We start from the raw sequence: 19,294 nt of genomic DNA on the forward strand, positions 1-19,294 counted from the left end.
AACGAACTATAGGGGTCGTTGTTGTATGAGACGAATACCTGCGATTTCTATATGAAAGGTCATTCAGTTACTCTGGAGACGTCTTTAATGTAGCATGTAGTATTGCAACGTTCCTTTTTTATTGTGGCTTATTAAATTTAAGAACGAAAAATGTTTGATATTCTTTCTTTTGCAAACGAAAACAAAATTGTATATCTTTCTTTTTTAGAGAAGGAACAGCCAAAACACATCGGAAAAATATTTGTAAATAAACAGAAAAAAATATTTAACTTCTTATTAGAGTTAAAACCTAATGCCTGAGAAATAGTTTTACTAAATTTAATGATATAACATGAAATGCCTATTTAATCTTTACATTCCATAGTTTAAGGAATCATATTACTTCAAACCTTAAAATGAGCAAAAAGTATACATAAGCCTCATAATTGTATATAATTTAATTTTGTAAAAAAACTTTTTTGACGAAAATTTTAAGTTTCAATAAAAATAATTATTTAGAAACTAAAAGACGTAAAATAAAGAATGCTTACAGAAAAAAAAAACAATTCCAAAAATTCTTTACATTAAAATAAAAAACTTTCAAATTTTTTTTTTGTTGGTTTTTATTCACAATCGGACGTAGAAAACCATTCTATAGAAAATTGCAGGTCTTTGCAAAATGGGTATGATAAAACTCATGCGGATATTTTCAGTCTCCCACTAGAGGGCGCACTCTAGCGTTGCGATCGTGAATATAGAAATTCATAAAATCAATTAAAACTAATAAAAGAAAGCGATAAATTTACTTATCTAAATGGAAGTTTTTTTTTTGTCGTAACGTGGTGTTAAAACAGCATTCGTCATTTATTGGAGTAGTGTAGCCATTTTGTTGCCCATTGATCGCCATTACACGAGGGCAAGTACTTAAGTTTTCAGAATCTGGTGACAAAAACACAGCTACTTTCAGCGCAGACGATTTTTATCAAAATTCAAACATTTACGTGATGTGTGCGTTTAAAGAGCATCAAAAGATGTGAAATCCTATTTACTGAGATTTTTCAAAAAACACAAGTGCCAGGTAATTATGGAATTATGTCTAAGAGATTTCAGAACCTTGATTTTTTTTGTGATTTTCAATAAGGTTTGACACGAAAACGGTGTAGCTATAGAATGGAATCGACGTTTGGTAGTGAAGCACCATCGAAGACAACGATTACAACTGGCTACTATTTTTTCTGTAAATCTGGTCATATTGCAACCATTCCTTTGGAGGATCGTAGAACAGTCAATGCTCTTTGGTATACCGCAATTTGCTTGCCGGACGTAGTTACAGAGGTAAAAAAAAAAAGACAATTCAAAACGTCTCATCATTTTGCATCAAGACAACGCAAGCTTACATGAAGTTTCCATAACTATGGATTATTTGAAGCTCGAAAAATTGAATTGATGTCTCATTGTTTATATTCATTGGACTTAGCACTAAATGACTTCTTTTTATTTCCGTTCATAAAAGATAAAATGAGAGGTAATTGTTTTTATAACCTGGAAGAGCAGTTGAAGTTTACAAATGCCATGTTTCTGTTGTACCACGTTTAGAAGTGACATAAATTATTTGAAAATTGGTTTATTCGAATGCAAAAATGTATCGATACTGCAGGAGAATTTTTTGAGAAACAATAAAACATATACTTTAGGTAAGAAATTATTTCTTGTATCACTTTCTAAAAACTTAAGTACTGCCCTTCTTATATTCCGTAACATTAGCGTGAAAATTACTTATTTCATTGACGTTCTACGAAAGTAAATCTACCCTGAGTACGTTATTAAGTTTACACATATATTTTTTACGAATATTGTTATATTAATGTACGTATATTGTATACGTATATTGCTATATTGCTTTTTTTTTTTGTTTACGAATAGTGTAATTTATTCGCATTAATACCATTGCGTCAAAACAGGTAATGGGAGTCAGAAGAATATAAAGACAATAATTTCACCAAACTTAAAAGCAATAAATTAAGGAAAGTACACGGGTTTTACTTTATTTTATAACCGAACAGCTGACCCAATTTATTGAGTCTGCCGCTCAACTACGATTGCTAATGTTAACTCCTTAGCCTTGTAATTTTGAACATTATCCAGAAGACAAGGGAACTCCTGGATCAAATAGTGTGAGAAATTTGCATTCATGGAGGAATTTTTGATGGAACTAACCAGCATTTACTTTACGTGGAGAGGAAAACCACGAAAACTTCCCACGGTTAGCATAACGGCTAGGGGACTCTAACCTATGATCCGACTACCACTGAAGACACTTTACGTCAGCACTGTGGTCGGGGCGGACCAAGTCAGGCATTCGAATCGACCAGCCATAGCTGGGACCAGCATCGAGGCCGGTTCACCCCATTGGAGGACGAACTCTCTATCCCCTGAGCCTCCACGGCAATACAATCGATTTTTTTTTATGAGCGTCGTTAAACAGCTTAAAAATTCGAATTATTTTGCATTGCGGGAGATACAAATAAAAATTTACCAAAGTTTTTTTTTAATTGAGTTTTATTTGTTTTTTTTCCCTCGTTTTCCTCATTTTTAGGCCATGCTTGGTTTATTTTTTTTGTGTTGTATCTTCTAATTAAAAAAAAAGTAAATCTAGCATTAATTATAAAAATGCAAACAAAAATTAAATAAAAAAAATAGTAAATATAGCATTAAATGTAAAAATGCAACTTTAGCTGTCAGCTAGTGAATCGGATTAAATTTAAGAAGATACTGAACAATTTGTTTGTGATTGTTTAAAAGAAATAAAAAGCAAATAAAACCTTTTGTTTATTGGATTACTACTGGATGCAGCTCATCCTCTTAAATTTTGTGTTTGCTTTACTTTTGTTGTATTCTATTTTTTCTGTTTTGTTAGTGCAAACTTCCTGAAACCCTCAAGATAATTATAAATAGCCTTGTAGTATTAATTATATGCCTTAGCTAAGGATTTATTGAGTTTTATAAAATCATATGTGAAAGAATGATTTGATGAATTAATTTTCTAGAAAATACTGTTAAGAAAAACATATTTGATTGAAAGTAATTCAATTTTTAAACGAAAATGTGTAAATATCTATTAATATGACACGAAAGACGTCAAACTCTCAATAATTACACGCCATGAAAGTCCCAAATCTTTCATTTAAATTTTAATCTCTATTAAACTTTGTTTGTGAATAAATCATCCGAAAAGATTTATTGAAGGTTTATTAAGAATGCAATTAAAGTTGTTAGAGAAATAATTCAACATAGCATGATAGAATTTTCGAAACATTCCTTCATTAAGAAGGATTTGCAAAATAATGAAGTTAATTAATATTTGTTTCGATTTTGTGTTATTATAATTTTTAGAAGCTTTTAAATTCAGTATAGCTATTATCAGCTTATTTAAATAAATTCAAACATTCTTAAATTAAAAAAAAAACAGCTTTTTGTTAGAAAAAATTAAAATAAGTTCTCATATTTATATCAGAATTAATTGTTTCTAAAATGGTTTATGTAATTCAATTCCAAAATATTTATACTGCCGGATAATTGAAAAAACAACGTAAGTGCTTCATGTTGAGAAAATTCTCTTTCTATTGCTAATACTAAGAATTATATAAATTTTTTCTTATATAAGGGACATATAAGCAAAAAATGACCTTCAGAAAACTGTTAGAACATTTTTTTTTGCAATAGTTAGTCATTTGCAATAATTAATAATTTTGCAATAATTCAAAATGACAAATGTGCAAAATCGCAACAATGATACAATGATTTTTTGTTGCTTGCATTGATCTTTCTATTGCACGGCAATATAGCACTCATACAATTGATTTGTTTTGAGTGCTATATATATATATATATATATATATATATATATATATATATATATATATATATATATATATATATATATATATATATATATATATATATATATATATATATATATATATATTATAATTATACAGATTCAATAGTAATAATTTTATTCATTGTTATTGTTTTTCATTAAAATAGGAGTAAGTCGGGTTATTTTGCTTTCAAAAAACATAATTAATCCTTCAACTTAACCCTTTGCACTTTGATTACTTTGAAATACTGTTTGAACTACTAAATCATTTAAAATATGTATGATCACATGATATTAATAATAAATATATTATTAAATCATTTAAAAAGCGTAATACAGTATTTTTACATAATTTTTAAAATTCATAAAGAAATAGGGTTACTAGTTACTAAGGTATAAAAATTTTGAATTTTACAGTTATGACTTTTGATGTCTCTCAGAACGCGACATCCAAATTAAAAATTAAATTGCCAAGTTCTTAATAGTTATGTCATTGGACAGCTTTACGGTGATAGCTCGAAGTTCTGAAATTTATAATTGTATTTTTAAAAGTCCTCTACGAAAGCAAATTTTTCCCAATCCCTTGTCTTTTGGATTGGGCTTAAAATGACAGCACTACGGAGTTGAACATTAGTAATAGAAAACCCTCGAAACAATCATGATTATAATATTACATATTATAATCATTATTACTATTCTGCAACTATTAACACCTGAGACTATTTAACACCCTCTTTATATTTTCATGCAAGTATACATACTTTTGTATAAATCAATATATTCACCATTCAAAAGTGCCTTAATCATAATTTATTTCTATATCTTTATAGAGAACTCTAAAACTTACAGTTAAATCTTTCTTGAATGGGAAATAGCACAGATGGTTTACTATAAAACCAGGAAATTTTTGAAAAATCTTTTGAGGAAGTCTATTTGACTGTAACTTTATTCCGTTATAGTGCAGCCAAAGTAGAATACTTGAAAGTTTTTCTGGAAAATGGTGTTAAAAGTTGAAAAAAAAAAGACCTAGAATTTTGATCGAAAATAAAATGGACGAGGAATTTCTGAATATAGTTTCGTAATACGTAGTCTTTTTATTGGGTTAGAGAATATGCAAAAATGTGTATTTTTTAAATTTGATTAAAGGTCTGCTATAGCAAGGTTCTGAGATATTTCTCTCAACTTCAGTCCCTGACCATATTATTAGACGCACTATATCATTCTATGTAAAATAGGAATTATCAGGTGATACTATACAGCTGTATTGCTTTTACTCGGATGAAACCGGTTTGCACTTATTTATGCTCCTGTATCAATTGACTAACATTGTGATGCAATACGTTAAAAATAAATACAAATGGAAAGTATATAAAAGAATCTGCTGAATAAAAACCCATTACATGTATGTTTAAATATAAAAGTATTGCCTATAAACTCGTGTAAATCATGTCATTATTAAAAAACTACAATGGGGCTAATAATTTGATCTTATTATTATAATATACTAATATAAAGCCTGATCTAATAAATATTCTATATTTATGTAATATATCGTCTAATTTATCTTATCGTCAAATTTATATTATAAATCGTCTAATTTAACCAAATGATACTCGGACGTAAACGAGCGCAAACCAGTTTCAATGGCGTCAAAACAATGAAGCCGTATAGAGTATCACCTGATAATTAAGATTTTAAATAGAATCTTACAGTGAATCTATTAATTTGGTCAGGACTGTATTACTATAGAAAATATACCGACTTCTATTCATGCATGCAATGCTTCCAGCTCGCCTTGCTTAAGTATTTGTTTTGCTGCCTTTTTTAAAATACATTATTACGTTAAAATAAAAAAAAATATCTAATTGGGTATACTATAGCCTACGTCTCAGATCGTGTTATTCCTACTAAATTTAACTAGTAAACAGAATTTTCTGCGAACCTGATTTCTAGCAACAAGTAAAAGCATCAAACGAAGTGTCTTGTTATAAGTCGCTACTCGCCAGGTTGGAATTGTATTAGTTTAGTTCCTTTGGAAATAATTTATATTGTTGTTTTACCGAAGTTTATGAATTTAGTAAGGATATTTAAAACTCAGTTTATTAATTAAACTAAAAGGTAAATATTATTCCTAGTAAGTGGAAGTAGTTGTGCGTTTTTCATATTATACCCAATTGAAATAAGAAATAAAAATTCAGTTGAAAAATTCCATGATATATTATTATACTGATACAGATTTTGAACCACGTGTTTAGTTTCTGATTATATTGGAATAAAACTTAAATCTAAGCATTTTGCTATGTAACTATGCAAAATCATACGTAAATAGTTTTTAGAAATTCTTTAAGTTTTTCTTTACTAATAAAAAACGTTAAATATTTTCGCCAAAGAGACTATTTAATAGTAATTAGTGGGAAAGGTTAATTCTTAATATTGTTTAAGCATTTAAAAATTTGTTTTGTATTCTTAATTTTGCTTGAATACGTTGACTGAGCACAGTTTTACCTAACATTTACATAAAAGTAATTACAACTCATTAAAAAGAAAATGAAACTATTTACAGTTTAATAAATGTAAAATGGTGATTAAATATTTTATAAAAAATGTTGCTTTGTAAGGTAATATTACTCTTTTACATTGTAAAATAATAAATGAACAATATTATTACTTTTTAGCTTTTTAAATTTTACTTTAAGTATATTGATAAATAATTAAAAATCAAATAAAATATGAATAAAATTAAGTAAATAGATTAATTAGATTAATAGATAGATAATAAGCTGGAATTTTCTTTGCTAGAAATATAGAAGCGTTTTAGACTTTGTTTTTAAAAAGTATTTTAAAAATATATATTCAGGGCAGCCATTGCAAAACATGTATACTATACTACACTTTTGATTTGGAATATAACATTTTAAAAATAAGGAAAATTTAAAGCAATTTAATTTAAATTTTTAATCAAACATGATACGATAAATTTGAGAATAATAACTTGGTTTATTCAAGAGTCTAGTCTTATATTATAATTAAAGATATCAAAAATAGTCGTACATAAAAAAAATCTTGAATTTCTTTCATAATTAAATTTGGTTTTTATTTTTATCAGCATGCCTGGAAAATTTTTTAATCAGGAAACTTCGTCCATACGATAGAAGTACTTTTTTTTAAAATCACAAATTAATAATTGATGAGAAAGTTACGGGAGCATGAACACAAATGCTGATGAAAAGGGCTTTTAAGATAAAAATATACCGTTAAAAACTCTGATACTTTTAGACTGAAACTTTAGGTCAGGTTTTTCTCATACTTTGTGATATTTCCCGCAATATTTAAGCCCTATTTTATTTAAATACTGAAGTGTAAATATTAAAAATATTTAGTATATTCTTGTTATAATGTTTCGTTTGGAATAAGGAGGTTCTTCAAATCTCTTTCATCAAAGGAAAAAAAAAACTCAGTGTAAGTGCCTTAAGCTCGAAAAAAGAGCCTTAATTTTATCCTAGATGCGCCATTTTGCTGGAAAATATTATTTTGACTTTAAAAGAGTTTAATAGCTTAAATGGTTGAGAAAATTTGAACTTTTTAAAAGAAGTACTAATTTGTCTGGATGCTTAACTATTAACAGTGTTTAAACCATTAACAGTGTTTTGTGAAGAACTATGAAAAACCACCGAGAAAAAAACACAGTATAAGTGTCTTATACACTTAAGATAAAGCTATAATTTTAAACTGGACTTCAAAACGAACTAGTAAGTTAAATGTTTTAAAATTTGTTATAAACTTGTATATACTTGTATGAAACTTGTCTTTTAAAACTGTTATAAAAATCACCATTTGGTCCAGATTTTTACTCTTAGATGAAAATTGTCAAAATTTCATTTCAAACAATTTTCTGTTCTTGTATATTTTTATGAGCCCAGATAGTATAGTGTGTAATTTTTTCAAATATTAAGGAGCTAGATCACAAACGCTCTTCATTTTCAAAAATGTTTGGTTTTTCTTCATAACGCTCTTAGGTACCATTTTCAGAATTGATATAAAGTTTTAAGTTGATCTAACAGTCATGAATATTTGTCGCAAACTCATAACAGTTATAGAAATAGCATATTATTCGCGAAAAAAGCATTTTTTTCTCATGAGACGGAGCCATCAAAAAACAGTTTTAAGAGCTTTTTTTGGGAGTTCTTAAAATTATTGAAAGAAGAATTATAGAATTATTGTAAACAACATATACCCTCTTGCTAAAGAAAACTTTCTTAACTCGAAAAACGAAGTTTTAAATATATATATACATATATACATAAAAAAGCACTAAAGGGATACTCGAAAAGAAGAAAAGCACTGATACACAACTTCCTGACCTATGACCTCAGCTCCAGCTGGTTGTTTATAAACAAAATGGCGTGTTAATTTTCTAGATATTGCTATTGTCCTCTCTTAATTAACTTAAAGTTAATTGAATAATACTCCGTATTGCAAGTAGAAATTGTTAAAGTATAATTCTTTCTTGTCTCCGTCTTTTATTTTAATTAGATTTATTATTTGGTTAGATATTTTACTGTAAAAATGATTATTCTTGTTTTGTGTAATTGTCAACTTTCCTGCATATTTAGTTTACCTAGGCCCTACATGGCTTCGTGTCTCTGTGTCCAGTAAGAAATAAACGAAATCTTTCTTTGTGAAAGAATATAGAATGCGTCACTAAAAATATTCATATTTGGCGGGCTAGGTTTACTCGAAATAGAAGGAAAAGAACAGTTGCTAACATAAAGAAATGCTATGTATCAACAGGCAAACCGTATTCATACATACAATGACGTCGCTAGCAGATATCCAATTGGGTACTTTCAGCTCGAGAAGAGGAATACCGCTAAAATCACATGATTGGACCGTCGATTCTGATTGGCTGCTGAATCGTAGTATCAACAAATGCCTAAATTTAGATTTGCATGGCTTCACTTGCAAGTGTTCGATTTGGCTAGAGTTTTCATCGAGATGAAAATCATTAAAAACACTGAATATTTCTCATCTCTGTATAATTTTAAGAACTCAAACAATTGAAAATAACTCATTAAGTAATAGAAAATTAGATAACAAGTATTTGTTATTTTTGCAGAGTTGTTACTTTCTGCATGAATTTTTTTCCCTTTGCATTTTTACAATTTCCATTAGAGGGTGGTGGCTAAATATGGAATAAGTATTCCTAGATGTTAAATTCATAACAGTTACAATAGTGCAAATTATATCACATCATAATTTTTCTTTTTTGTTGGAACAAAACGTAACATATGCACTTATTTTTCAAATAGTTTCCGAACAATGATTTATAAAAGGACATAACATTTAAATTGCCAATTTTCTTCACATTTAGATCGAATCTCGTCAGATTTTACTTTATTATATCAGCATTTTATTACATTTTCGAGGAAAAAAATCTATCACATCTAAATCATCAGATCATGTATACTCATATTTTAGAGAACATAAAATTAAATGTTTTTCAAATTAATTTCTTACAATGACTTTCATAAACAAATACCATCAAATTTAGATCATAAGATTATTTGAGATAATATTCCATCTTAATTTTATATTTGTTCAAAAAGCTAAAATATATAAAAATAATTTTATATGCATTTTTTCGAGAAAAGAACGATTGTAATCAGATTGTCAGATTTTAACAAATTATATTCCATTGCATTTAGGTCATCAGTTGCCGCCAGATTATTTTTCATCACTTCTTTTTTGTTGGAAAATACCTAAATGTGCACAAACGATATTGTTATCATTTTAAAAAAAATCCCCTTAGATCTATATTCTTTATTACATCTTTTTTGTTAGAAAAAAAAAGCTTAAAATACGTACATATTTTTTTGATTTTCGATAACAATAATAATAATAAAAATCAACAAATAAAACTTTCCATCATTTTAAAGAATTTACTCTTTGGTTAAACTCTTCACGAAAAACGCCGGTAAATAGTTCGTTATTTTTGGCTTGCAACTATCAGTTTTTTTTTTTTACATGATGTAGATTCATTTAGATATTTAATTGGTCTTAAAATAAGTAGAAAAATCAGATTTTCTGCTGAAATAAAGATAATTTGATGTTACATTTTTGCTCTTGTTGCTTTAAATTGATTAAACATTTCATTCAAAATACCTAGTAAAAAGTTTTGGAGACATTCCAGCTTTTCTCTCTTAATCCAATTATACCGCCATATCTATAAGAAAAAAATCCAATCAATTTATCATTATTGATTGCGAAGAAAAAAAAAGAGCGATTTACAGTATTATGCTTTAAAATAAATCTCAACGAAATTTATTCACTAAGCAATTCTTGATAAAAAATAATTCCCAAGAGAATTTAATTTTAAGATGAATATTGCAGATTTATAATTACGTAATTTAGATTATTAGGAGAAGATTTATTGTTGGGAATTAGTGTTTGTGCGTGTTGTGTGTAGAAACTTGAATAATATTAGTTATGTTTCTTAAATTCAATGCTGCTTTCTAATAAAACTTTTGCTATTGTTTAATTATTGAATTCAAACAATTTGAACAAATGAACATTTAGAAAAAATTTGAAATTTGTTCTAAAGAGTTTCTGGATTAATGAAGTTCTAAAACTAATCTTATAAAAATTAGAATTCATATTTAATTCTGAGAATTACGGAGATAATGTTAAATCCCTATGAAGATTAATACTTTCTTGTTATGATTATTAAATTTTTTGGCTCATGATCAAAAGGTTGTTAGCTCGATTCCCATCTTTCGAAGACTCCTCGTAGTAAATGGTGACTTGTTACGTCAAATTTGCCCGTTTAAAAAGTCCTTCAAGCTCCCAAAACGAATCAATACCTCTGGAGTACGGAATTGGAGATTGTTCGTTCTCTGGTCAAGGTCAAAGTTACGATCTGTGGATGAATGAATGCATGTATGAAATGGATTCACCCTTTGAAATGGGCTATGACGTGTCTGTGTAGCTGAAGTTGTATTCATGGCCATAGATAGCGTCACTGAAAAATGAGAAACGCACTCTGTGCCTTAAATAAGCTTTGATTCACTAAGCAGGCTTGTTGCTATTGGCAAGTGACTTTAGAAACAACAGCAACATTTTTTCTCTAATTACCTACCCTTCTTCTATGAGGCAGCTGGCACATAAGGTCTCAATTTACCTGAGCCAGTTCCTTCCATCTATTAATTAGTTTTTCTTTGATGCATGTATCCTTGCCAAGAAAGTCTCGACCTCCTTTTTTACATTTTCCATCAGGTGCCCAGGTAAGTGTAATTGATCCCATTTTAACGAAGGGTATGTCCAGTCCAGTGTTCTCTCCATCTTTTCTTCAAAATTTCCTCATGGATGGGTGATACATTCTAAATTGCTTTGCCATTTAAAAAGAAATAATTCTCTTCTCCTACAATTCATTTAAGATTTTCTGAGATAAAATAAAAAACAAACTGTTTAAAACTACTCTTCTCGATATTAAAAAGCAAAAAAGTTTATACTTTTCCCTTGCAATTTAAAAGAAAAATAATTTACAAAAATAATATGCAAAGCTAAAATTTAATTCTAGTAATTATGGAGATATTTAGTTTCAATGATGGTTATTACATTGCTGTGATGTTGCATTTTTTCTCTAAAAGTTTCCAGTTGTTGAAAAATAAAACATTTATTTTTTTATAAAGAATACATAATATTTTCTAAGACAGTGTTTCAGTCAAATTGTTTAAAACTATTGTTTTTAAGATTGTAAAAGAAGTTTACTTTTTACACATTAATTTTATTATTTAATTAATAATGATTAATTATTTGCTTAATTTTATTATTTTATGATTTATTTAGTTTTTGTAAATTAATTAAAAGATAAAATCAATTTACAAAAGCTTTAAAAAATCACAATTTAATTCTGTGAGTAATGAAGGTAATATTTAATTCCTGAGGTAATTATACAGTTTTTTGGTGATTATGACTGGAGCCCAGATTTTGATGACCTAAGAAATCTCAACTAATGCCCTTAAAAAGTGCAAAAAATGCCCTTAAAAAATGCGAAAATTGCGCTAAAAATGCCTTATGGCATGACTTAAATAAAGTAAAAACATTGAACCAAAACAATGTTTTACTCTTTAAAATTATTATGAGTCATTTCAAAAAATATAAAGCAATGCAATACTTGCTTTACGTTCATTAAAGTTTGAAAAATATGTTTCATATCCTAAAATAACAAAAAAAAAAAAAAAAAGGAAAATATATTGAATCCGAAACATTTTCATTTTGTATAGAAACTTTAATGAATGTAACAACTTCCATCTAATAATATTACTGAATATCAGAATTACTTAGGATTATTAAATGTTTTTTGATATTTTGAAATGTAAACGAGCGTCTCTTGTCTGATAGTAAATTTTTATACCTGGAGAAGCTTCTTTAAACGTCTATTGATGTTAATGGTGCGTACTTGAAAAAGACGGTCTCACTTACTGACAATTCTTTCATTTGAAAAGTTGTTGCTTCACCTGTTAATATCCTTGAGATTTTCTTCATTGTTTGGAAGCCAGTGTTCTGCTCCAAAACTTTGTTCAATTTAGCTGCTACACTTTGTCCTATCCTTCCCCTTGCTTTTTGCAACGCTTGACTCACTACGTCAATATAATTTATTGCATCGCAAAGTTCCAATTCTTGTTTCTACAAGCTTGTAATTGTCGAGGACACAATAGCAAAGTTAGACTTTATAAATGCTAAGTTTCCTTCGATTTTATCAGAGGCCAGCACGTTTTGCGCTATCTTAATTGATGACTGAGTCAATACTGACGATAGACTTCAAATTTTCACTGTAGTATAAGCATGCATCTAACCAGGTACCCCATCGTGTGATTGCTGGTTTAGGGGGCAAAGCTGACTAGGAGCAAATGTTTTGAAACATTCTTTAAGAGTTACAATATGAAATGTAAAATTATAAGTCAAATCTTGCATTTCATGTAATAAAAATACCCCGAAAAATAATGAAAATTGGAAAAAATTAACAGAAAACTTAAAAAATGCTTTAAAGTGCAGAATGCGCCCAAAATTTAAAAAAAAAATGCCCTATAAATCTAAAAAAATGCTCTAAAGGACAAAATATGTCCAAAAATGCAAAAAATACAGGAAAAAAAATGCAAATTTCATCAAAATCCGGACCTTAATTATGACATATTTTGTATTATATTTCTTCGTTGTAAAAAAACACATAAGATTTTATGTGATCGGATTTAAGCCAAACAATTCAAAACAACTGTTTTTGCTGATGCAAAAAAGAAATATTGCTCTTTATTTCTAGGTTAGAATAAAAAGTAATTTCAAAAAATATTAAAAACTAAAAATATCTAGTATAGATAATATGTAAATGATTACAATAAATTGTTTTATTTTTTTTCACTAGATGGCAATAAAGGCATTTCTATCTTATCATTGGAAAGAAATACAAGTGGTTTAGTTTTTTAGTAGAAACTCAGTAAAGATTTTTCCATTTCGGTGTGTTTCAATATGAGTTCTAAATATGGGAATAATAATTTATTCATAGTGTTGTTATTTAAGTAATAATAATTTTGTTTGTTGTATTCCGTTGATGCATGCCTCGCCTCCTTCTTAAAAGGGTGGAATGAAAAGTTGTATGCCACGCTGTTGTTGTAAAAAATGTATAGACAGCTACATTGTGTCAAACATAAATTATATTACGTACTTAACGTAACAAAATTGACAATGGTATAAACTAAGTATGACGGAAAAATAAAAAAAAGAAAAGATTTTAGGGAGCCCCAGTTTTGTGTGTCCATCTTTTTACAAAAAAAGAGGTAGATTTTCGTAAAATGGCTGCTAAATTTTGACGACAAATGGCAATCGGTAAGCGAGAAACTAAAATAATAACGATTATAATGAAAATAATTCTGTTCAGGTAATAATAATGAGGAAAAAAATTAAATCATAATAATGAAAAATATCGCATATTTTTCATCATTATCACGTTTCATTATTATCACACATCGTTTTCAACAGGTAAGATTTTAATTATATTTTCGAATTTTTTTTTTGTACGTTATAAAATAAATGAAATATTAAACAACGAAGTATTTCCAGAATAATCAATAAAAACTATTTTTCTCCCCTCTTTAAAAATATCTTGTTTTAGAATTAAAGAGGTAGGCTGTACGAAATTAAACTGTACTAAATGTAAATGGGTGATTCTTTGGAAACATGACAATTCGGAAAAAAAATTTCTTCAAATTTAAAGTCTTCAAAATGATCTAATTTTTTTGTATATTAATTTAGTTACATTTATTAATATTTTGCAGACAGCAGTGTAGTGTATTGAGATTTGCTCAAGAAAAAAAAATAAAATAGAAATTCACCAAATTTTGAATGCCAGGAAAATGACTAGAAGGCGAGGAAAATGACATATTAGCTTAGAAGTTAACAAAACAGTCATTTTAAGCTAATAGTAAGTAACTCAACTTAAGAAACTCAAAAAAAGACAAAGGTGAGAAGTTAATTTTTTCTTTTTATGTAAATAAATTCCAAAAAATAACTATTGAGAACAATTTTAACAATTTAGTTAAGTATAATGAAAGTAAAAGAGTAGCACACACAATGAGATAGTTTTTAATTTTACTACACTTTAATTTGCAAGGAAACAGTTAACAATAAACAGGAAACAAAGAAAACGAAAAAATATTGTAAAATTTCATTAATCTTGAAGCTTTCAGAGGAAACAAAATGCCTGGAAGATATTGAGTAAGGAGCAGACATTTTTGAATTTGTGATATTCTAAGAAATTTTGACACAGTCTAATTTCCCGGGCCTTATTAAAGTGATTAGCAGTCAGTTTGTCAGCACGAATAATAAAGTTAACTTTAATATCTTTATGAACAACTTCAAAAACTTCTCCCACAATTAAAATGATAATCTTAGGAATTTTTTAATTAATTTATAAAAAAATTACATTAAAATTAATTTTATAATAATTTACATCGGAAATTGTTTTAATAATATTATCTAAATTTAAAATATTTCAAATCAATTTATTTTACAACTTTATTACATTCTGCATCCAAGCAGCGTTTAAAGACTATGACAGAATTAAATTGCACAGTGATGTTCTTCGTTTATCCCTTATACCACTATCTGAGAGTTGAAAAAAAAAATAACCTAACGCATTTGCGTTACATTGACCATGATTTGTTTAAATTAATTCTTTTATCCATTGTAGAAATGCTTTTGTTGTTGATATGTGCAGAATAAAACTGTGTATAATAATCAATCATTAAATAAATAAATATCTTTAATTACATACGAGCATATTCAATTCACGATCATATAATGCAATTCAGAAGACAAGGGAACTCCTTGATCAAGTATTAGGGGAAATTTGCCTTCGTGGAGGACTTTTTGAGGGAACTAACCCGCATTTGCGTTATATGGAGAGGAAGACCATGAGAACCACCACGGTTTGCTTGACGGCAAGGAAGGTCCAACCCATGATTCGTCTATCACTGAAAATATTTTACGTCAACATTGTGGTTGGTCTAAGCCGGACACGGAATTCCTATAGACCAAACATTTCTGGGATTCGAACTCGGTTCACCGCATTGGAAGGCGAATGCTCTATTTCCTGAGCGATCACGGCTCATGGTGTAATACTTATCCGAATTTAGTTCTGTTAATACCAAATTTAATTATTTAATTCAAAATTAACACAGAATCGAGTGCTCTTACGCACTTCAAAAGATGTAGTTGAAATTCAACAAGAACCTCCTATCATCCTCCAAAATCTCTATAGCGTGCAGATAGCGGGTCCGAATCCAGCTATAACTACCCCTTTAATGTGTATTTTTAATATACTTTTTAAAAAAGGATTTCGAAGTGTATGCACATTAGGGACTGTAAATAATAAATAATAATGATAAACATGATAAATTTCTGTTCAGGTAATAATGAAAATGAAGAAAAAATTATAATAACAATCATACTATTCAAACAAAGATGAAACAAAAAATTCTTAAATAAGTAGTGAAGAAAACGATCAAAACCAATTTGATTGCCTAATTAAACTATGGGAGGTTTGAAATAATCTCTCATAAACTTTTCTCAATTTTTTTTCTGGAAATCAAACAAATTTTGATATTTTCATCTCCGCTGTCTTCAGACGTTACTCATTCCATTTTGATTTCATTTTTGTTTTGTTCCTCGCTTAAACATAAATTTACAACTTCAGATGTTTATATTTTTATTTTGTTTTTAGCAAGAGTTATAAAACTACACATATACAGCGTTGTCATTACAGAACCGCCTTTAGATTTATATTGCGAAATAAAAAAGGATTTTGAATAGCGATAATTTAGCTAACCCGATATTGATATTTCTTTAAAAAAAATATATGCACTTTCCTCCTTCGTTTGAAAATATTTTGTGTCGAAATAAGATATTGTCTTATGACATAACTTTGACCGTGACATAAATTTCTTTTCCACTCGATATTGGTATCGTAAGTAAAAGATATTGAAATGTTTGATGAAATTTGCTTTCAATAACCTCCGAAATCTGAGGGGGAAAAAATCCAATATTTTTGAGAAAATCAGCAAAGATTAAATATCCTAAAAAAAATCGATGTCTGTAAAAACTAAAAATGATCTACGTGTTTTGAAATGGAAGAGAAAATACAATTCGAATTTGTATTACTGTGATTTAAAGCTTATTGTAGGAAATAGTTCTTTTTCGATTTTTTTACAATTTGGGTTTAAAAAAACTTATTTTAATAATAATCCTTTGACGTAGAATTTTAATTAAACATATTTTTGCATTATTTTCTATTAGTTTAGGTCAAAATAATAGAAAAATATTATATTTAGCATTTTATGTTGTTTATCTTTTTAATATTTAAAAATATACTACAGTGCTCCATTATTTAAAATATGCAAAATCTGAGAATCGTTTATTGATTTTGGTAATTTTAATCTTGGTGTATGTTTGAAGCATTTAACCCTTTGATGCAGAACTTTTATTAAACATATTTTTCAAAAATTTTCATTATTTTGAATTAATTTAGGTTTAAATAAGAAAAAAATATTACATTCATTTATAAACACAATTTCATAGTTTATGGTTAAGAAATACAGCATGAAACACCGGTGTCGTTCTTTGTGTTAAAAGTAAAATCTTCTTCACTAAGATAAAATTCAAACACAGCTCACTTCCAAAGAATAATGTTTCAAATTTGCTTAGACCTAGGACTTAGACCTAGGGATGCTGTTATTCATCATAGAAATTTCATTAATTTACGAAATCAATTATTGATACATTAATTAAGTGAATTTAAATGAAAAATTGTAACATAGAAAATGCGTGTACGTAATTTGATTTATAAACATACATACTTACATATTGTGCAAGATTGTAAGCTCCCTAATTTGTGTATAATTATTTTCGTTGGTTTGGTAGTATAGTATATTATAATATATATGCTATATCAGTATAGTATATCTGATCGAGTTTGAAAATTATAGGTTAATATTAAGCTGAGATATGGGGCCATCTATCTATACAGCATATGAGTAGTAATTTCGCCATTTTAATTCTGATATATATATATATATATATATATATATATATATATATATATATATATATATATATATATATATATATATATATATATATATATATATATATATATATATATATATATATATATATATATATATATATATATATATATATATATATATATATATATATATATATATATATATATATATATATATATATATATATATATATATATATATATATATATATATATATATATATATATATATATTTTTCTTTCCTTGGTGTAGAAAAATACTCAGTTGAGCACTACTTTGGTGCAAAGTAGTTGCCACCACTTTTTGTGTTTAGATACATTAAAATCTTTTACAGAGCAGCTATGTCCCAAAAGTAGTAGTAACAAAAATGGGCTCATAGTTATAAAATTTATGGCAATTATTGCCGCATCCTGCTCAATATTTTTCGCATGTTAATGACACTGCCCCCGGCCTTCAGCAGCTCCATTCAGGTTTCTGTGACTTTATATTTTTACATTAGATTCCCATTTAACAAATTTTTCGTTAAAACGGAAGCACATTTGGTATCAGTATACCAGATATAGTCAAAAAATCGATTTAAAAATAATTGGTATCGTTCTGGCTAGTGTAAACAATTAGTATCGATTATTCTGGTTTTTATTAAAAATCAGAATGAATGTTGAAATTATTCTTTTTGAGAAAATTGGAGAATAAATGTAACAGATAATCGATTTATCTATCTAGCAATTAGCTCACAAAAAGACAATTTGTCGAACCGATGGCCGAGTACCTTCATCGTCGCCGAGGTCAATTACTCCTGGTGCAAGTAAGAAAGCAATTATTTTTTCGAAACTATTACAGTTCGCCGTAAAATCTTACTTAGTTCGTTACATTTGATCCAATTAATTCCAGAGGTATCAGGTCAGTTAAATTAGAAAAAAAAGAAAAGGAATAAAAAAATTAAATGAAAGTCACAATTTGTTACGTAGGCAAGATTTAGAGTAATTAGTATAAAATTGATTTAACAAAATTAAAATTAAAGAAAGTAAAGAAATATATTATTAGATGGGAATAATTATTATTTAAAAAAAATTATTGTGAATTAAAGTGCCCTTAGTTGGGACAATTTTGAACAATTGTTTACAAAAAATGAAATCTAAATGTTCACTTTAGGACTTATTTAGTTTGCTTTTGTCTTAAATTCAATTTCTAGGAAGAAAAGAAGTATGAAAATTAAAGTGATAAAGTGAAAAAAAAGAAGATTGTTCTAGAGAATGTTTAAAGGTAAATACTTGTTGTGGGTTAAATTTGAAGTTTATTTTTTATTTATTTTAAACAAATGAAGGTAAAAATCCAAAAGTGAAAATAATTTTTGGAACATTTGCTGTCAGATATTTATGAAGATGATGAACTACATTGCCACACCATTAATATAATACAAAATTACAATAATATATATTACATATATATATACAATATATATATATATACGTTACCCTGTGCGTTATGCGCTTGCTCATTTGATCATTTCTTCTTGAGTTTATTTGTATTTATAAATACAGAACTTATAAATTCGGTTATTTATTACAATTACAATAATATATGGGGCCGGGATAGCCTGGTCGGTAGGGCGCTGGGCCCATATCCAAGAGGTCGTGGGTTCGATCCTCGCCGGCCGAAGACTCCCCGTGTAGTAAATGGTGACTGATGCACGTTAAATCTGTCGAGTCTCGAAGTCCTCCATGTTCCCACAACAAATCAATACCTCTGGGGGTACTGATACAGGAGTTTCCTTGTCTTCTGGATTGGTTCAAAATTACAAGGCTACGGAGTTGAACGT

Source organism: Parasteatoda tepidariorum, chromosome 7 (assembly GCF_982258835.1).
Source record: "Parasteatoda tepidariorum strain Cologne lab strain chromosome 7, Ptep-v5.0, whole genome shotgun sequence".
Lineage (NCBI taxonomy): Eukaryota > Metazoa > Arthropoda > Arachnida > Araneae > Theridiidae > Parasteatoda > Parasteatoda tepidariorum.